Source organism: Mus caroli, unplaced genomic scaffold, assembly GCF_978045245.1.
Source record: "Mus caroli unplaced genomic scaffold, Mus_caroli_1 scaffold_2, whole genome shotgun sequence".
In the NCBI taxonomy this organism is placed as follows: domain Eukaryota; kingdom Metazoa; phylum Chordata; class Mammalia; order Rodentia; family Muridae; genus Mus; species Mus caroli.
In genome coordinates, this window is record NW_028227257.1 from 41,256,267 (window position 1) to 41,278,336 (window position 22,070).

Here is a 22,070-nt window from a genome sequence, read left to right on the forward strand (position 1 = left end):
GGTTCCAAATCTTATGCCCCCCCACACACACGAAGGTCAAGCCTCTCTCTCTCCCTCTCCCCCCCCCCATCTCTCTCCTCAACTTTCAGATTTGGATCTACTGCTCCAGCACCACACCTGCCTGCCTGTAACCATGCTCCCTCCATGATAGACATGAACTTACCTATTGAACTCCAAACAAGCTCCCAATTAAGTACTTTCTTTTATAAGATTCCTTGGTCACAGTACAGCTTTCCAGCAATAACAAAGTAACCAAGACAAGTGGAAGAACAAGAGGAAGCCAGAAGAGATAGAAAGAATATTCTGTTAAATTCCAGAGTCAGCCTGGTCCCAAGCAAAGCTAGAGCCGTGAAATCACACAAGCACAAGTGAGCTTTCCTTTTTTAATACTAATCCATGTTAACTAAGATGGACTGCCTCGTTCTTCAAGAAGTTATGATACATGCCCTAGCAGTCTATTTGAACTCTAAGTTTCTTGATTATTAAATGACATAGAATGTAGTTTTCTTCAGTCACACATATAAGGCTAGCTATAAAATGATTGTTAAGTCTTTTTCAAGGAACTGAGCAGAGTTTTAAAGCTTCACACATCCACCCAGGGAAAAGCCTTAATGAACAATTTGACTGAGGACAGTTCTTTGACTCTTTTACCTAAGACTCTAGGAGCTATTGAAACGTCAAAAGCAAGCTTATATGCTAGGTGGTCAGGTACCTGTATATTTTCTGGGTGGTTCTAATTCTAAAGTGAATTAGTACTAAAGTAAAGGTTTAAACATGAACTTTATTCCGTGTGAGTTTTGGGGAGTTATTTTGAAAAATATAGGTATAAATTATTAACAATTCAAAGCTGTAACTGCTTGTGGTTGTTTTCATATTTGTAAGCAAAGTTAAATCAGCAGAACAATACTCCACACTGACAAGATAGTGTTGCATTTTTGTTGAAAGCAAATATGGAATATGAAACATCTTACATTCTTTCAGTATAATCCATATAGAATCTAGGGCTTTGTTTATGGTAGACAAACACCCTACCAGTTAAATAGACTCCTTACTACTTTGCTATATATCTTTTGCAAGTGCATATGTGTGTATGTGTGTCAGTACAGATTGTGAAAGGATGAATGAATTAAATTGATGTGTGTGTGTGTGTGTGTGCATGTGTGTGTGCATGTGTATATGCATGTATGTAATTTGTCTCCTCTAGCTATTCCTAGAGGATTCTCTCGCTCTCTCTCCCCAGTGCCAGGATTATAGATAAAGAACCAAGACCATCTGACCTCTACATGGCTGCTAGAGATCTAAACTCTAGTCCATATACTTGTACAGTGAATGCTTTACCCACTGAGCCCTCTCCCCAGCCCCAACATTGATATCTCAATACTTTGCTTCTAACAACGACCTTTGCTCTCTATTGAAGGAAAATTCTCAAGCTACTAGTTCCATTTTATGTGTACACCTAATATCTGAAGGGTTGGGATTTCCAATAATCAAAAAGCAGCTTTAGCTGGAGACTCACTTGTATACACCTACCTTGGAATCTAGCTGAAGCAGGAAATCTATTTGTAACAAAAATACCTTGTTACACTCTTCTGATTCCCTGTGATTTTTATTTCACCAGTCTTTTGTAAAAATGTGTGTGATACTGGATAATAAAATGAACATTGCCTTAGGAAATATGTAATCTTGAGGCAATAGATCTACGGGAAAGTTTAGAGTGAAGAAATAACGTTAATAAAGAGTATCCAATGCATTCATTGTTACATAGACTGTGAATTGGTCTGTTGGTTGTTTTTTTAATCCAATATATCTTGATTATAAAACCTAGAAACTTAACCAGCATATCCCCTTTGACACCTTGAACTGGAAAGTGAGAACGTGTGAAAGAAGATCTTTTGGATCCTCTTCTAAGAGGCATACATTTCACACAATTGGAATGTTCCAGGGAATGTCAGTCTTTGTTTATATATCATCTCTTAGAACAACTTTAGGGATGTTACATCATAGTTTGTTGAGATTTAGTGATACTTCTCATGCATTTTTATGTTTGTGTTGCTTAGATGTTCTTATGGTCTTGTTGAGTCCTGATGCTTGCTGCCAGGGACTCTCTCCCCACCAGGAAGAGATATTAAAAATTATCACCAGCAATAACGTCTCAACCAAGAGAAATATAATATCTCCAAAACCTAACCTGATAAAGTTCAAAAGATGAGATCACCAAGTTGAAAGGAAATTTTTCTGAGTGGGATGACCTTACTGATGGGTCACGAAGACTACAGTTTCAACTGTGATCCCTGGGAGCTCCAGCGAGTGGAAGAAGGAAAATGTGATACAGAAACAAAGTAGAAAAATGAAGCCAATTCTGTGGAATTTGATACCAAACATGTAATGAAGATTTAAGTGTTTAATCACTTAGTTACTCTGAGAAAGCATCTCTATCCCTTTCTGTTTGAGCCCCACAGTCATCCCTACAGAGACATTCAATCCACCACCACCACACAGCAATGAGTCTAAGGATTAACTCTCTTTTCATATCTCTGCAAAATGTATAAAACATCTTTGACAACTAAAAAGTAGCTTGTCATATGAATGAGGACATCATGAGTTTTACAAGAAAATAGATGGAACTGGAAAATATCATCCTGAGTGAGGAAACTCAAAACCAAATGGGTATGCATGGTATGTACTCACTGATAAGTGGATATTAGCCATAAAAGTATGGAATACCCAGGTTACAATCCACAGATCTCAAGAATGCTAGCAAGCTAAAGGGCCCAAGTAAGGATACCTCAATTCCTCTGGTGAGGGAGAAGAAAGCAATTATGGCAGGCTGAAGGAGGGAAGGACCTGGGTTGGAGAGGAGATGGGGAGGGGAAATGGAGAACATGATCAGGTATTGGGGAAAAACAGGAATGAAGCCCTGAGAGCCAGCTGAATGAATGGAAGCAGGCAACCTCAGGAGATAGGAGGTAGGGGGGCCCTCTAGGATGTACCAGAGACCTGGGAGGTAAGAGAATCTTAGACTCAAAGGGAGGGACCTTAGATGAAATGCCCTACAGTGGGGAGAGGGAACTTACAGAGTCCACCTCCAGAAGAAAGACAGGACATCAAGTGGAGGCATTGTTCCTGTCTAAAAGAACTGTAGAGACAAAAAATGGAGAAGACACTGAGGGAAAGGAGGTCCAGTGACTGGCACAAATTGAGACCCAGCTCAAAAGGAGGCTCCAAGGCCTGACACTATTACTGATGCTATGGTATGCATACAGACAGGGACCTAGCATGGCTGCTCTCCAAAAGACCTAACAAGCAGCTGACATAGACAGATGCAGATACATACATCCAACCAATGGACTGGAGTCAAGTGCCCCAGTGGTTGAATTAGGGAAAGACTGGAAGAAGTTGAGGAGGAGGGTGACCCCATAGGAAGACCAGCAATCTCAATTAACCTGGACCCCTAAGATCTCTCAGACATTGAGCCACCAACCAGGCAGCATACACTAGCTGGTCTGAGATCCCAAACACATATACAGCAGAGGACTGCCTGGTCTGGCTTCAGTGAGTGAAGAAACACCTAACCCTTGAGAGATTTGAGACTCCAAGGAGTGGGAAGGGCTGATGGGGTGTGTGGGGTGGGTACATCCTATTGGAGACAGAGGGGAACAATGGGATAAGGAACTATGTGAGGGCAGACAAGGAGGAGGAGAAGGAATAGACTGTAAAAAAAGATTAACGATTAAAAAAAAAAGAGTCAATACAATTTCATACCAAAGAGCTAAGGCTTAATAAACATTGTATTAAATTTATTTATTGTGCGCATGTGTGTGTGTGTGTGTGTGTGTGTGTGTGTGTGTGTATGTGTGTGTGTGCGTTGTGTGTGTGCTTTGTGTGTGTGTGTTGTGTGTGTGTGTTGTGTGTGTGTTGTGTGTGTGCGTTGTGTGTGTGTTGTGTGTGTGTGGATTGTGTGTGTGTTGTGTGTGTGTGCATTGTGTGTGTTGTGTGTGTATGTTGTGTGTGTGTGTTGTGTGTGTGTTGTGTGTGTATGTGCATTGTGTGTGTGTGCATTGTGTGTGTTCTGTGTGTGTGTGTTTTGTGTGTGTGTGTGCATTGTGTGTGTGTGCATTGTGTGTGTTCTGTGTGTGTGTTTTGTGTGTGTGTGTGCATTGTGTGTGTGTTGTGTGTGTGTTGTGTGTGTGTTGTGTGTGTTGTGTGTGTGTGTGTGTATACTCATACAGATGCCACAATGCACTTGTGTAGGACAGAGGACAGCTACTATGGAGGTCCTGAGATTGAACTCTGCTCCTCAGGACTGAAGTTCTGCTAAATTTTCTTATCTGCCCAAGAGTTAGAATGTATGTACCAACGGCCTCTTGTTGTTTTCTTGTTCTGTACCTCCTCCCATATATTAACTCAAGTAACAGTAAATAATACATGCTTAGAGGACAAAGACATGTTCTATGGTACATGGTCACATATCTTGAACCATATGAAAAAATTTCATATGAGAAGAAACCTCCATCTCCCTGAAGTAGCTTACAAGCTAAACAAAAGATGTGATATTCACTGATTAACATAGTCCCAAACAAGTCCATTCCATTATTATCACATGAATGCCTCAAGAAGCCATGTTGATTTCTAAGTCCAGATAGGAGAGGTGTAATATGCATGTCTCATTTATGGCTGTTTACCTAAACATTCTTACATTCCTCCTATTCTCTAGACCTTGACAAGTTGTGGATTTCTATGTCAAGTGCCATCTCCTGCTAGAAGACGCTTTTTTAATGAGGATTAAGAAATGACCTAGTCTATGGGTATAACAATGAGTGATAAGGAGTAATTTAAATAATATTTTCATCTAGCTGATGCCATGGTTTGCATAGGAATGTGGCCCCCATTGACTCATGGGTTCAAATGCTTGATTGCCATGGAGTAGCACTGTTTGAAAGCAGTAAGAGGTTGTTGAAGGAAGTGTAATAGTGGGGATGAGCTTTGGAATTTCAAATGCTCAATCTAGACCAAGTCTCTCTCTCTCTCTCTCTCTCTCTCTCTCTCTCTCTCTCTCTCTCTCTCTCTCTCTCTCTCTCCCTCTCTCTCCCTCTCTCTCTCTCTGTCTCTCTCTCTCTCCCCCTGCTGCCTGTTAATCTGAATGTAAAACTCTCAACTGCCTTTACAGCACCATCTCTACCTGTGTGCTGCCATGCTTCCTGCCATGACAACAATGAACTAAAACTCTGAATGTAAGCAAGCCCCAATGAAATATTTCTTTTTTAAGAATTACCGTGGCCCAACCATTTGCCTAGGAATTTCATAAATTCATTCTTTTTAATAGCTGAGTAGTACTCCATTGTGTAAATGTACCACATTTTTTGTATCCATTCCTCTGTTGAAGGGCATCTGGGTTCTTTCCAGCTTCTGGCTATTATAAATAAGGCTGCTATGAACGTAGTGGAGCGTGTGTCCTTCTTACCGGTTGGGACATCTTATGGACATATGCCCAAGAGAGGTATTGCTGGATCCTCCGGTAGTACTATGTCCAATTTTCTGAGAAACTGCCAGACTGATTTCCAGAGTAGTTGTACAAACTTGCAATCCCACCAACAATGGAGGAGTGTTCCTCTTTCTCCACATCCTCGCCAGCATCTGCTGTCACCTGAATTTTTCATCTTAGCCATTCTGACTGGTGTGAGATGGAATCTCAGGGTTGTTTTGATTTGCATTTCCCTGATGATTAAGGATGCTGAACATTTTTTCAGGTGTTTCTCAGGCATTTGGTATTCATCAGGTGAGAATTCTTTGTTCAGCTCTGAGCCCCATTTTTTAATGGGGTTATTTGATTTTCTGGAGTCCATCTTCTTGAGTTCTTTATATATATTGGATATTAGTCCTCTATCTGATTGAGGATAGGTAAAGATCCTTTCCCAATCTGTTGGTGGCCTTTTTGTCTTATTGACGGTGTCTTTTGCCTTACAGAAGCTTTGCAGTTCATGAGGCCCCATTTGTCATTATCCTGAGTGAGGTAACCCAATCACAAAAGAACTCAAATGATATGTACTCACTGATAAGTGGATATTAGCCCAGAAACTTAGAATACCCAAGATATAAGTTACAATTTGCAAAACACATGAAACTCAAGAAGAACGAAGACCAAAGTGTAGACACTTTGCCCCTTCTTAGAATTGGGAACAAAACACCCATGGAAGGAGTTACAGAGACAAAGTTTGGAGCTGAGACAAAAGGATGGACCATCTAGAGACTGCCATATCCGGGATACATCCATAATCAGCCTCCAAACGCTGACACTACTGCATACACTAGCAAGATTTTGCTGAAAGGACCCTCATATAGCTGTCTCTTGTGAGACTACGCTGGAGCCTAGCAAACACAGAAGTGGATGCTCACAGTCAGCTATTGGATGGGTCACAGGGTCCCCAATGGAGGAGCTAGAGAAAATACCCAAGATGCTAAAGGGATCTGCAGCCCTATATGTAAAACAACATTATGAACTAACCAGTACCCCGGAGCTCTTGACTCTTGCTGCATATGTATCAAAAGATGGCCTAGTCGGCCATCACTGGAAAGAGAGGCCCATTGGACTTGCAAACTTTATATGCCCCAGTACAGGGGAATGCCAGGGCCAAAAAGTGTGAGTGGGTGGGTAGGGGAGTGGGGGGGAACGTATGGGGGACTTTTGGGCTAGCATTGCAAATGTAAATGAGGAAAATACCTAATTAAAAAAGAAAACAGTAGCAGGCTCTAGAAGAGTCTCAGACCAACTGAGCTACCTAGAAAGGACACTTTCCAACCTGTTGAACTGACAGTAGGCTGTACAGTGTGCTCCAGGTTTTCAGTAGCTGCACCCATGCTGGGGTGGACTTTGGTAATACTGCTTTGAGTCATTTCTGCTCTTATAAATAACCCTTCACCTATACTCTTCTATGTAATCCCAATAAACGGTATTGGTTCTTCAAAAAAAAAAAAAAAGAATTATCATGGCATGGCATCTCTTCACAGCAGTAGAGCACTAAGAGCAGAATAGATTCTGTCTTAGATCCTATGACCTATCGAGCTGTATGTTCCTGGCAGAGGGAGAGGGAGAGGAAGAGAGAGAGAGAGAGAGAGAGAAAGAGAGGGAGGGAGGGGGAGGGGAGGGGGAGGGGTAGGGGGAGGGGGAGAAAGAGAGAGAGAGAGAGAAAATGCAATAATAATTAGAGACAGAAAACAAAGGCCATGAATTTGAAGAAGAGTGGGGCATGATAAATAGGGAGGGTTTGCTGGTGAGGGAATGAAGGAAGAAATATTATGATTATAGTGTAATCTCAAAAATAAAATTAAAGAGAAACAAAGACAAAGAGTGAAACAGAAGGATATACCCAAGGGTGAGAACTGGCTTCTCAAGAGGAAATAGTTGACTTCTAGCATTTTAACAAGTAGGAATCTGTGAGATTTAAGTGATATTTTTCTACAGACATAATATAAATCTACTTTTACATTATTAAGTCATATTTTTTGACATACATAATTCTATTCAAGTAATTTTCTTTTATAAATGAGATTCAAATGTGTTTTATGAAGTGTGCTGTATAGCTTTTTAGCCTACAAAAGAAAAACAGGCCAGAAATGTTCAAAGGAATTCTTACTATACACAGGTTACAGAAAGATCACAGTATGTTTTCAAGGTAAATATAATTCATAATCTTGTTTCTGAGATTTTAGCAGAAAGGTACAGGGACACACACGTATACACACCATATATATATATGAACCTCTACTGGGATTTTTTTTTTCTAAAATAAGTTTCCTTACTAATTTAAGCATGTTTTTGTTGCTGTTTTCTGTATTCCAAGTTGGCTTTGATCTCACTATGTCCAGTCAGGTTGGTCTCAAACTCACAGCAATCCTGCTGCCTCTGCCTGCTAAGTCTGGGATCTCTGGTGTGAGGTACCATGCTGCGCTTAGCTATTATATCCCATATATTTGCAGTATCTCTCAAAGGAGGAAATATTGTCTCTTACACAGGCTTCAGGTGCATCAAAATTCTTGACCCTCGGCCAACAAGAGACTTAAACTAACTGGATCCCCGGGCTAACAGGCTCCTTCCCCTTCCTGAGTACTCTTAATTGTCCCTGTCTTTTTCTGCCCTGACCTTACTTCTGGGGTGGGAAGTAAGCAGATCCTTACACTCGTGGTGTAAGTGTGCAGGCTCCTACTCAGGTATGGGAGAGACAGATCCCAGTACTTAGCCTTCCTTCAGGTTCTAACATACCTCATTCCCTTAATACCTACAGCATGATTTATTCAGTACCTGAAAGTAAGATTTATTTTAACCTGCTTACAGTATTGCGAATCTCCTTAACCTATGAATATTTAACAAAGCTTGTCACTTTATAGCCTGAAACAAAATATAACTAATTGGTCCCCAAATAAGTTAATTTTGTTTTGTAATGTTTTAATTTTATGAGAATTCCATACATAAATACTATATTTACATCATTTCTAACCCCCTCTTTACTTTCATCTACTCCCATGGTTCCCTGCTCTTAAAATTCGTGACTTCTTCATATGCATTATATGTATGTATGTATGTATGTATGTTGTATGTATGTATGTATGTATGTATACATGAATGTACATACATAATGTATGTGTAAATATAGCCTTCTGGATCTCCTTAGTGTTTCTGTTATGCTTGTATGTTTAGGATCTGGATAACCTGTTAGGGGAGTTGCTCCTGGAAAAGACTGATTTTCACTCTTTGAACAGTAATTAATTGTTGCATTAAGAATCTGAGATCCTAGCTGAGCAGTGGTGGCACAGCCTTTAATACCAGCACTTGGGAGGCAGAGCCAAGTGGATTTCTAAGTTCAAAGCTAGCCTGGTCTACAGAGTGAGTTCCAGGACAGCCAGGGCTACACAGAGAAACCCTGTCTCGGAAAAAAAACAAACAAACAATCTGACACCCTTTGTCAAGGAGCAGGTCCTTGTGATACTTCATCCTTCCATGTTAGCATGTCAACTGGTGTTCCAAGTGACTATTCTAAACACTTATTATTATATTCACAGATAAGTGTAGCTCTTACTCCTCAATAAAGAAACTTTCTTTTCTTTTAATCAGTGAAAAACCATTACAGAAATCCACAAGTCATTGAAACTCAGAGAACTGCTGAGTGTGGGGTAAGCAGTCCCAGCTGATATGTCTACCACACAACCCCCATAAGCAAGGCTCAGGGAACACTGCAGAAGAGGAAGTGAAACGATTAGAAAAGGCAGGGCTCAAGGACTTCTGCTGGGATATAGCGTCTTCTGTATACGATAACCAAGCTAATTTTATGTGATTTTTTAAAAGCATCCAAAAGAACTTTACGGGATAAAAATATTGTCTCAACACCCTGCTTTTCTCAAAAAGGGGCAAGGGCCCTCCATGTATTTCAAAAACATCAATTTACTTATTCCTCCCCTCTTCCATTTAATGGGTATGGAGAAATGCCGTTTTAAAAATGAAGCAGCCACATTACCATCTGCTCTGTCCCCTTTGGCTTTATCCCTGTGGTACACATTGACCTGAGAACCAAATGTCATCATTTCCTTCTTTGCCTACAGCCTTCTCTTGCTATAGACATTTCATCCCTGAAACACAGCAAGCTCCTCAGGCTTGGGAATTACCATTCCCTAACAACCGTGGTCCACAAAGAAGCCAGTGCTGTGTGTTTCTGTTCTTTCTGCCTAGTGTAGAGTAACCCTGAAAGCCATGTTCCATATCCAATATCCAGACTTATCCACAAGACATAAATTCCAGTTGCTCACAGTGACCCTAATCTTGGAAGTGAAGTTTATGTCACCTTACATCCTTGTCCTGATGTTTTCAGGATTAACCTCCTAAATAAAGCATACGTTCTCAAATCCTTGGTGGGATTCTTTGTCTATGAGAGGCAAACTAAGACAGCTGCTCTTAAACTAAATCATATCTATTCTTCAAAACTTGCATTCAACAATTCCACAGGACTCTGATCTTTTTCTGTATTTAGAATTCTGAGGCTTACAACTCAGAAAAGACTATAGATAACTTTATTCCAAGATCTTATTTTTCAGAGGAGAAACCTGGATAGGAGGTGGAGAGCTTGCAGTTATTAACTGGCCTTTTGGTGTTAAAGCATAGCATTCTGTTTAGTTCAACCTATGTCTGGGATAAGCCATACTAAATTAAATATGAGGTCACAAAAGAATGTACTTCACTAGAGAGATGGGGCAAACTTACAGGGAGCAGAGAAAAATATTAAGAAGAGAAGACTGAAACGGACTAGAGGAAGAAAACACAATTACTTAAGTACGAAAAATGAAAGAGGATCCAGTAAATGACTTTGGCTATAAAACATAGAGTCTTCCCTTAAGCCCATATTTAACTAAAGACAGAATGAAAATTGGATGCCTCTGCCTTTGTTTTGTCATTTTTTGTGTGTGTCTCATTGAATTTGCTGAAGGTACAGAAATAAGTCCTTGTCTTAAACCTGCAACCACCTTGGATTTTTAAAAAGAAAAAAAGTCTACAGGACAGATCACCCCATATGAGGACATGTATCCAAACACCCCAGAGCAGAAGGGATCTGGCATCCACTGTCTCCTTAAACAATAAGCACTTCTCCAGATAACCCTGCAGGACCAGAGCTGATATAATGAGAACAATAAGGAAATCTAGACCAGAACAGTTTTTAACAATACCCTGTGCCTTTTGACCCAACCCCCCCCACACACCTCTGCTTAAGCTTAAGCTCTTGTCAGCACCCCAAAGATGGAATTGGAGTCACTGGATCCCTTGAATAAACCTCCCATCAGTGATTTTCAGCATTACTGGTCCCTTTAATTAGCACATTGGGACTGGCAGCCAAGTCTAGTTTATTGGTGCTGCTAAAGCTGAGGCTTTTGCCCAAAATCCCACAAAGCACAGTTACAGAAGGGGATAATAGGTGGTCCATTTTCTATTCCCACTAGAATTACATGGAGAGCTTTTGAAGTCACTAAAACCTGGATCCAGTCCCTACAGAGCCTGGTTTAATTAATTTGGTGTTCAGCCTTGGCATTGGGACTTTAAGGAATTCCAGCTGACTTTAGCATGAAGCCAAGAGTGCAAACCACTGGTTTTGTGTTAACAAACTATATTATTTTTCCATTATTGAGATAAGAAATTATACTGCCTCTTAGAGCCAAAAGGGGATCAAAAGATATTTTAAAATGAAGAAGTGAGAAAATAGTATATTTTAAATTCTTATTTTTAATTAACAAGCACAATGAAAAACAGAGACAACTATTCTTTAACACATAGTATTCATTATAGACTGAATAATAGCCCCAAAGATATCTATATCTTAAAAGCCAGAAGAACCTGGGATGCAAGTTTTCTCATAAGTGAAGCTTTGTAGTTATAGTTAAATTAAGGATCCCTAGCTGGAGAGGTTGTACTAGATTATCAGAACCACCCCAGTATGACCACAGTGTTTCTCACAAGATGGAGTCAGGAATGTTAGCCAGGAAAGCGGGTAGTATGAGCTAGCAGAAGAGTGTAATTTGCATGGCCAGGTCTAACCTCCATAAGAATTCATTAAATAGGCCTCTGGCAGGTTGGCAACAATGTATGCCTTTACCCCTAGAGCCTAAAAGGGGATGTGTGGTGCCAAAGCTTTGATTTAATCATTTCTCATCTTTAGAATTATAACAGGAGACATTTATGATGTTTTAACCCACTAGGTTTTGGGACAAACTGTATCCATGATGAATAGAAAGTAAGAAAACATAGGGGTTATTAACTAGTTATCAATAGTTACAAAGACAGACTTTTAAAATAATTTAATAAACATTCTCCTTTAATCCTATATCCTATGCACATCCTTGGCAACTCTTAATGTAATGGTTTGAGTGAAATATCAAAATTAGAACTCTTTGAACTTTTGGAAGCTCAAGACAAATGACTTCCTGTGGTCACAACTGATGATTCCTGATTCCAAAGGTACACAATGAAATTGTAATAACATAGGGAACATACTAAGCTTCTATACGATTACTTGTTCATTCATGTGCCCCCTACATCCACTTCTATGTCTATCTAATGTTGGTCTCTGCAAGTGCACTAAGAAGAAAGGCCTATGAATCAACTATGTACGGCTATGTATCAACTCTGTTTAGGTACAGAACCTATGCAATTCTTAAAAATGTGGTGTTAAGTTCTAGTCAATTTGAAATCTGCTATTGCAAACTGCTTAGGATAAATAAGAAATGCAAGTTAATAGTTAATCAAATGTATTGTCCTGTTAGATACTAATCTAGTTAATTATAGTCAGCTGTTTTCAAAGTTAAACAGATAATAACTAGAAACAAACAATTCAGATATACTATAGATAGATAAATAGTCTTCAAAAACTTCAGAGATTGACAGAATTTAAAGATGTTTAATTATTTAAAAACCCTTTTTTTCACAAGGAGACAGGTCTGTGCTTGGCAGCACACTTACTCCATATCAATGAAGATGATAAGCATCAAAGATCCTCCATATGGAGTTTGCTTCAAATGTGGCAAGCTAGACACTGTGCAAGAAAGTGCCCTTGCTTCAATTGCAGACAGAATACTGTTCAAACTGGACAAACAAGAATTAGAAAAGTCTACTGCCTAGCTTTTCAAGGACAAGATAAGTAAGTCCTTCATAATTCCTGCTTCACAAAAAAAGCCTGTCATATACTGGTCCAGAGGGCTGAAGATGGATGTGCCAATGTTAAATTTGTGAATGACTATCCATGCAGCCAGAAACCTCTGTCATTTCAATAGTTTTGGAAAAAGCTTGCTCTACACTTTCGGATAGTCAAGTACTGTTTATAACTTCTCAGAGGTCTGATGGGGTTGAAGACTAGAAATTATCATAATTAAATTTAAATTGTTAGGATTTAGAAAAAATTATAAGGTCAATGCAAATTATGATAAAAAATGATTTAACTAGAAAACTGTAACTCAACAACTTACAATGGGTAATAGAGTAATTTCTCCAAAGTTACCAAATACCAATGGACTAGACATTGTGCATATATATAATGTATTAATGTAAAATAAAGATCCTTTTATTGGACTAAAAGTGGAAAATGTAGAATCTCTTAAAAGCATCACCTGTCAATGAAAAGTCTGAGGCAGGAAATAGGCAGTGGGAAACCAGTAGGAAGAGAGAGGATTCTGGGAAATAGTCAGAGAATAAATGGAGTTTCTGGGAAGTATGAGAGAGAGAGAGAGAGAGAGAGAGAGAGAGAGAGAGAGAGAGAGAGAGAGGAGGAGGAGGAGGAGGAGGAGGAGGAGAAGGAGGAAAGGGGGAGGGGAAGGAGGAGGGAGAGGGAGAGAGATGTAAACTAGCAGATAGATGAACTCAGGGAGACAGATAGACAAAGATGTGGAGAAAGAAGCAGGCTGTGACTGAAGGAGAGAAAATTAACAAATAGTAGACATAGTCAGGGAATGAGCCAAAGCTTATGGCCTAGGCATTTTAATAAAATAAAAGATCGTATTAGTCTCGGCGTAGTCATTCCAGGAGCTGGGCTGGGAAAGGAAAGCAGATTTAAATTATTTTAGCACTAGGGTTGTTAGGTATAAAACATGCAGGATCCAGTTGAATGTGAATTTCAGAAAACGGTGAATTTTTTAGAATAAGTGAATCTCAAATACTGTACTGTATCAATGTTATAAAGCATTTCCTTATACAAGGAAAGGAAGGTTTTGTGTGCACACAGAAGCACCAGGGGGGTATCTGGAGTGTGACACACACACAGGGATGTGCCTTCAAGGAAAGGAACACAAACTGCATTATCTCGCCTGAAGGCTGGAGTGGACACCTTTTGTAGCCTGGCAATCTTTTTACTGTCTGTGTGGCTAGAGATTTTCCAGTACAGAATCCTTCTCCAGACTCTTAGCATAAACCTCCTGTCCTTCTCAGTCAGTCTATAGTAGTGATCTTCATGGACGCTACAAAGAATTTAATGTAGCCATATTTGATACATACATCTGATATATGTATGAACTTATATATTTAGCTTACTTTGTTTTCCAAGGGGATTTGCATGTGCTTTGTTGTCCATCAGAATTAAGTTCATCATCACCAAACTAGTTTTCACTAAATTGTGCTGTGCTAAATATGCATTTAAAAAAAAATCTCTCAGAGCCAGAATCCTGAAGTTTGAACCAGGATTCAATCATGTTGAGCCAAATTGTCTTCTTGCTTCCCATGTCCAGTCCCTCTCCAGATATGGCAAACATGGAGATCCCTACATTTAGTGAAATTCCTATGTCTCTAACCATGTTCCAATTCCCTTTGCTCAATCTTCTGACCCTATTAATGTCCTGATCATACTCCAACTGGTGAGGCTTGGGTCCTGGAACCCTGTCTAGGGGTAGAGAGGAAATGAAGAAAGGAAACACAGAGATACATTCACAGAAACGGTATGGTCAGGTGGGAGTGTACACTATGATGGAGGAGACCTACTATCACCAGGAACACAGAACTTTTTTATTAGAAACAAAACAGGGTAGGCGTAGATAGTTTTGATAGGAGGTCTCTCTAAGTGACTGTAAGTGTCCAAGAGGAAGGAATTAAAGTTGGTAGGTTTTTATACACATTGATCAACCATCTGCAAACACTGGTACTCAGGCAGGAAAAAAAGAAGACTTTGCCAACTTTGATTCTGGAGCGCATAAGGAAAAGCTTTTCTAACTTTCCATGGGTCAAAGCCTTGGAGAGCGTGCCATGCCAAGCCCATGTCAACAATTCACACTCACGCAGGACTTAGCTCACTCCCTCCACCAGCCAATATCCTGATCACACACTTGTGCTCTTTGTGACTTCTTTTTGACTATTTCTACAAGTCATTTTATATGTTGCTAGATTATGTTTGTGAGTATTTTTAATTTCAATTTATTTTTATGCATTTTTATATATGCAAGTGTCTTGTCTGCATGTATTTATGTGCATCACATGTGTGTTTGGTGCCTACTGGGGAGGGATCACAAACTTGTATCACATTCAAAAGGACTGGAATTACAGGTGATTGTGAACTGCTATGTGGATGCCAGGAACTGAATGCCAGCCCTTTGCAAGAGTAACAAGTACTCTTAACTGTTGAAACATTTCTTCAGCCCCAGTAGTTTTAATACATAGAATTTTTTCTTACCTGTTTGGTTGGCACTAGTACTTGACTCCTTTAGTAATTTGGGTAGAGTTTCTCATTCTTTTTCAGTTTATGAAGAAATCTGTGGAATTTTGTCTATACATATTCTTGGTCTTTACATTTTGATAATTTTTGTCAGGGAAACCATCTCATCTTGTTTTGTCATGGAAGAAAGAGTTCTTGATTATGAACTCAATTTATTCTGCATCAGATCAGATTTCCTATTTATTTTTCACACATTTTCCTAATTTATATATTCTAGCTGTTTATTTCCTCAAGGCTGTACATATATTAGCAAGCCATTGTTTGTTTATAATCCCTTAAAACTATTTTTGTAGGGCAGCAGTAATGTCAACTGCTTCATTAACAAATTTAATAATTTCAGTATTCTGACCTTGTCTCTTGGTTAGCCTGTGCACAGGTATGTCAATACTATTGATCCTTTCAAAGTGCTGACATTCCGTGCCTTTGATTTTCTCTTACTGTTCTTCTGTTCTCTATTACTAATATTCTCTCTGATGATTTTCTTCCTTTTGCTTACTTCAGACATTATTTTTCTTTTTTCCTTCTACTTTTTTTCCTTATTTTCCTGATGTTTGGGCTACTTATTGGAAGCCTTTAGTCCTCTCTAATAAAGTTTTCTTTAAGCATCTGTTTTCTTTTATCCTACACCATCTGGGCATATGTTTGTTCTCATTTATTTCAAAGTATTACAAAGTGTTTTTCTTGGAGATTTATTCCTTGACCCTGTGTTATTTGAGAGTCATTCCAGTATAGTCAGAGAAAATACTCCACATGATTCTTTTAGAAACCATAGCAGGTACCCAATTAGCAAGCATCCAGAGAATTGTCCACTATTCAGGAAAAAAAAATATGTCTATTCTTCTTCTGTTGGGTGTCATCTTTCAAAGATGTTAGTTATAGCTCATTGGCCTATAGCATTATTTGTCGTTTTAGTATTCCCCTTGATCTTCTCTGCAGTTGTGTTATCACTGAAATCAGAGCACCAATACCTGCCACCACTCCTAATGAACTGCCGGCTTCCTCCTTCATTGATCCCACTTTGTGCCTCATGGATATTGGGGCTGTCCCTTTAGATGAATATGTGTTGCAGTTATTATACTATCTTTATTTGTTAATCATATTTGCACCACAGAATATCATTTTCTGTGTTTAGTAACAGTTTTTTTCTAGAATCCTGTCAGTCCCCCCCCCCCCCCTTTACTGACACAACATACCCTGAGAAAAGCTTAAATGGAGAAATGTCTTACCGTTTATTGCAGTTCCAGGAGGATTCAATCCATCATGACAGAAAAGATATGACATGAGGCAGGAGATGCAGGTTATGATCGGTTATATTGCCTTTAAACACAGAAATGACTATGAACATGAAGTGCAGCCAAGCTATATAACCTCAATGCACCACCTCATGAAAGTTCCATAACTCTTCAAATAGGAACACCCAGTGCTTCCTAAATGCTCAATCATGTGAATCTATGGGAGACATTTTATTTACAAACCATGAGTATCTTATGTTTAATTTTAGTGTATGAGTTAGGGTTCTCCAGAGAATTAGAAGTGACACTGATTCTGTGTCTGTCTTTCTTGTGTGTGTGTGTGTGCACACATGCACGTGCATGTGTATGTTATTATGTTATTTATTGTGAAAACCAGCTAATAAAGGATATTGAAGCTTACAGAAAATAAGAAAGGCTGGTATAATAACTAAGTTTGAATTTGAAGGCCTAATAACCTGGAGTTTGTGTGATGATGATGAGAAAGATGAGGGTGGGACACTCAGTGGATTCCATGATGCCTACCTATATCAATGGTGACAGTATATGTCACCATGTATAATCCTTTAACAGTATATATCAACAGAAATCCAAATGCTGAACAATTCCAAAAGGCTCTGCAAGCACAACCAGAAATAACATGTAGTCAGTTATATGAATGTCACTTGACTCAGAATTTACTCATAAAATCAATGTCACAGTTAATATAGTATATGCAATAAAGACATTTTGCTTACTATCTCTGTGAAATAATTTACACACATATACACATGCACACACACATACACATTTGTGAAATTTTGAACTTCTTTTTTGGATAGTATATACTTAAATGAAAACATTTTTAAATTATTTCTTTAATTTGAGTTTGTATCCAATTATATTTATAATTACTCATAGGTAATGCTTATATCTCTCAATTTGTTATTGGGTTTCGATATGTTGTGTTTTTGTTTCATTTACTCATCAATGTGTTTTGTATCAACTAAGTTTTTCTAGTTTTTTATTTTAATTCCTTTTATTTACCATTTCTTAGGTTATTTTTATAGTGATTGTTCATAAGATCACAATTAACATCTTAATTTATAGCAATCTAGTTGTATTAGCATGTATTTAAGTTTTATAATACACCAAAAACTCCATTCCAAGGCAACTAAATTTCTAGTTAAGTTGAGTGTGTGTGTGTGTGTGTGTGTGTGTGTGTGTGTGCTGTCATTACCATAGAAACAACATCATACAGCTTGGTTCATCAGTGCAGCTGTATAATTATTGGTTTATGCAAATACTTTTAAAATTACACATGAGAAAAACACTTCAAAGCAAAATACATTTACATTAGCTTTTATATAGCCCTATATAGTTGATTTTTCCCAATACTCTTTACTTTTCTCCCTTAACATTCATTTATAGTTAGTGTTCTTTATGATTTGAACCTGAAATGTCCTCCACAATTTCATGGTTTTAATGATCGTTTTCAAGGTGGCAGCTCTATTTTAGCAGACTCTGGGTTGAAGAGGTTGTGCCTCCTGTGTCCTAGTGGACTCAGAGCTTTGAAAGTTATAACCAGCATGTGGTCCCTCCACACTCCCTGTTCCAGCTTTGCTGTTATAAGAAAAACTTCTGATGCCATGAATGAGCTACTCCATCATGCTTTCCCTTACATGATAGATTCAATCCCTTGGTAACCATGAGGATTCTCTTAAGTTGTTGCTGTCAGGTATTGTTAGCACAACAACACAAAAGTTGCCCATGCTGTGTCAGTCCATTTCAGCTTGAAAGACTATACCCTGCCCTTCCCCAACTAGCTCCTGCAAGGCTGCTGTTTTCAACCATGATTACAGGCTGGATGCTTTCCAGGCTAGCACAAAACAGAACAGGGGACAGAATAACAGCACTAGAGAAGTGTCCTGTGTCCATTGATGGCTTTCCTGAGATCCATCCTCTGATACTGATTAAAAGTTTTGCATATAAGTGTAAGGCTTTGATTAATTTCCATAAGTCTTTAAGTGTTGATACTATTTTTGATAGATTCCTTATAGCTTTACGAAGGAGAGAATTTTCAGATGTCCTTGCTCTGCCATTTTTTGCTGACATCCATCTTCTACAATATTTTGATATACTATAAACATATAAAATATCAAAGGGGGAAATTAGAAAGATTTAAAATGTATTTTTATTTGCTTCTCAGCATTCTCATGCCATGAAACAATATGATCTGTGTGTCATAGTCTACCTTTATGATTATTCTGTATAACCATTTCACTATAGCACATAAGTTGTTCCAAACATGGCTGTAGTGGCATAGGAAAATAATTCAAGTGTTTTGTGTTCAAAACAGAGACTAGAAATTGATGATCTCTTGCAGAGGCTAACAATAAAGGGTTTGTTTTGAGAGAGCTAACTTTATAAGTCATGCAAGCTATGGTGAACTTATTATTTTTGGTATTTGTTAGACTATTTATGGCCTTGATATCTTTTATTATTATTATTATAAAGTTAATACTCTTTCTGAAAACTAGGTAAAGGTGTATATTTAGTTCCTGTTTAATCTGACCTAGAAAATTAATTGAGCAAAAATATCACTTGTCCTATTTCAGATCCTACATACTACCTTTCAATGTCCTTGGAATTACAGTTTATCATTACAAACCAGGAGTGTATTTTGATGCCGGTTGCATTCATGAATAACCTCCATGGTAAAATTCCAATTTCATCTTCCAATTATATTATCTGTACAGTCACAGAAAACAAACAAACAAACACTACACATATAAGACCTCATTACATGGATCCTATGAACTGTGAACTATGCAAATGAAAATTACATCATTCATTGGAGAGGGTACTTTTTCACAGTCTCCTAAATTAAAATATAAATCTAAGCAAAATCTCATGTGATTTACAGACACATTGCAAACTGGGAAGCCCTGACATGGATAATCTAGCTACAGCTTACTGAAATTTGATTGTATACACTCCATTAAGCAGGGCCTCAGGGACTCTCAGAGGTTGTTCTTGGTATTTCTTGCTACTCTCTTCTCTTCATTGCAAAAGCAACAGGGCAGCTAAAATATTCTAGCCGCAAAGTAGCCTCCTGTAAATGATTAACTCAGCTATATTAAGTACCATTGTACATAACGGTTCAGTGTAATTTTTATGGCAAGAAACAGGAAAGGCATGTTTAGCCTTGCCATGGAAAGTGAATTGATGTTGTCTAGAGAAGTTTTACAGCTGCTTTATTTTAGGTATTGAACAATGTCTACACTTTCTCTGGTATTTTCTACAAAAGGTTTTCAAACACTCTTCTCAGCTTTTTTAATATGTAAAAATATAAATTAAGATAATGAGCAACAGGTTGCATATTGTTGCATATAGGTAACTTTCCTGCAATTTCTTAAACATATGAACTGTCATATTGTGTGACAAATACAGCAGGAGGCTGCCTAAAAATCTTGAAAGGTGCAGCTCGAGGCATCATATTAAGTGCCAGGAGCTCTCTGAAATTTCTAAGCAGAACTTGAGAAAGGGATTCTGACTTACCTTAGAAACTGAAAATGGGCTTTCAGCAACAGAAAGAGGGAAACATGGTTGGTCGTAAAAGAGCTGAGCAGTGTGGGATGAAGTGATATGGTGTCAACTGGAGTCTGGTTTCATACTGAAGCTGTACACACAGTGTTAAAGTCCCCCCATGGAGCTCCAGTTAAATGAAGGGGACCAAGAGATGGTATCACTGTGACACCAGTCATTGTCTGCATCTAGAATGTAGGCACAACCTAAGCTGTCTTAGCAGAGGTTACTTCTCTAGAATCTGAGGGTGCTGCAGTACTGAGCATTGTGGATGGGAGATGAGTGTTCCAGCCAGAACAAAAAAGAGATGTGTTGGTGATCAAGACGTCTATCATGGTATCAGCCAGGTATAGAGTATCAACAAACTGTTCTTCATGAGTAGAAAGCTCAGTATGACAGGGTGGCCTCATACTGTAGACAAGCAAACAAAAGAAGAAACATATTTATATAGGGTATTTTCTCTTCTCATTTTTATTATTTAGCCTATATTCTTTTGTCCCTATAATATACATAACTGAATTCTGGGCATTCTATTTTTCTAAGCATTTCAGCACACAATTCTTTAAGTTTCCTTATGTTGCTCAGAAGCAGAGGTGAGTACAGGCAGTAATCTAAGGTGTGATACCAAGAAGCACACAGGATTAGACAGAAAGATTAATATAAGGAAGGGGAAATTGTTCACATAAAATAAGTTATAAATTGTTCATGATAGGTAACCCTGAATAGTAGGTCCCCAGTTTGGGCAAGTGGAACTCAATTGCAATGTTGACTTTGAAGACAATACCCAGATCTATGCTGCCAGTCCTTGACCTTTGACATATGGGGATTATCTCTGGAGGGCCTTAACTCTACAGCAAATCCTGAATTCCCTTACAGTGAGTGGAGTACAGAATGTCTCAGAGAGCCAAGATACAAGGCCATGCATGTTCCTTAAGGAGTTTTATCCCTAAGAAGTAAGATTCAGGGTGGGGTTGCCATCCCACAGTCACATCTCTGACCCATAATTGCTTCTGTCTGAAAGAATTACAGGGATGGAAATGGAGAGGAACCTGATGAAAAAAAGGTCCAGCGACAGGCCCAAAGTGAGATCCAGCTCAAGGGAAGATCCCAAGTCCTGACACTATGACTGAGGCTATGAAGCACTCACAAAAAAGGATCTATAATAACTGCCCTCCAAAAGACCCAACAAGCAGTTTAAAGAGACAGATATAGATATTTGCACCCAATGGACAGAAGCAGCTGACCCCTGTTGCTGAATTAGGGAAGCCTGAAAGAAACTGAGGAGAAGGGTGATTCTATAAGAGGACGAGCAGTCTTAATTAATCTGGACCCCTGGGAACTTTAAACACTGGGCCACAAAACAGACAGCATACACGAACGGGTATGAGGCCCCCAACACACATATAGTAGAGAACTGCAGGGTCTGTGTTCATTCAGAAATGATGCACCTAACCATCAAGAGACTGGATGCCTCAGGGAGTTTAGAGGTCAGATGGGGTGGGAGGTGGGGGCATCCTCGTGGAGACTGGGTGGGGAGAAGGTGTGGGATGTGGAACAGTCAGAGGATGGATGAGGGTGGGGAATGGAATATGAAGTGTAAAAAATAAATTACAAATAAAATTAAATTTAAAAAAAAAGAAGAAGTAGGATTCAAATGTAGTGCATGAGTGGTTACTCGGGTTGGAAGATGAAAGATTGAGAAATGTGTTATTACAAATAGGAAGAAGAGAATTCGAAGTCAGTATTTCATGGAAAGGAATATTATAAAGATTAAAGTAAGTGAAGTTTGAAAAAGAAGGAAAGGCAAACCTGGTAGTGCACATCAGTAATCCTGAGGCTGCAGCAAAAGGACCAGGGGTTCAAGGTCAGCTGAGGATAGGATTCACAGCAAAACCCTTCCTTAAGAAGGAAAAGAAAATGGAGAAGACCAAAAGTCATCATTAAACGAAAATATAGCAAGATGTACAGCCCTGCCTAAATTTGGCACACAGTCATTATAAGCCAACTCTACCCATTCCCTGATGGGTACTAA

The 22,070-nt window shown here is 38.8% G+C and overlaps 1 long non-coding RNA gene across 4 annotated transcripts in view; it reads right to left on the reverse strand.

Annotated features, from left to right (window-relative positions):
- Nucleotides 1-20,443, reverse strand: part of LOC115030388 (uncharacterized) — an 87,955-nt gene extending 67,512 nt beyond the window's left edge. For all 4 annotated transcript variants that reach the window (XR_003835985.2, XR_015044842.1, XR_003835983.2 and 1 more), the window contains exons 1-3: nt 20,012-20,443; nt 16,997-17,088; nt 16,448-16,538 (exon numbers count right to left, since the gene is read on the reverse strand). This is a non-coding gene — a long non-coding RNA (uncharacterized LOC115030388). The remainder of the gene's footprint in view (nt 1-16,447; nt 16,539-16,996; nt 17,089-20,011) is intronic.
- Between the last annotated feature and the right edge of the window lie 1,627 nt (nt 20,444-22,070).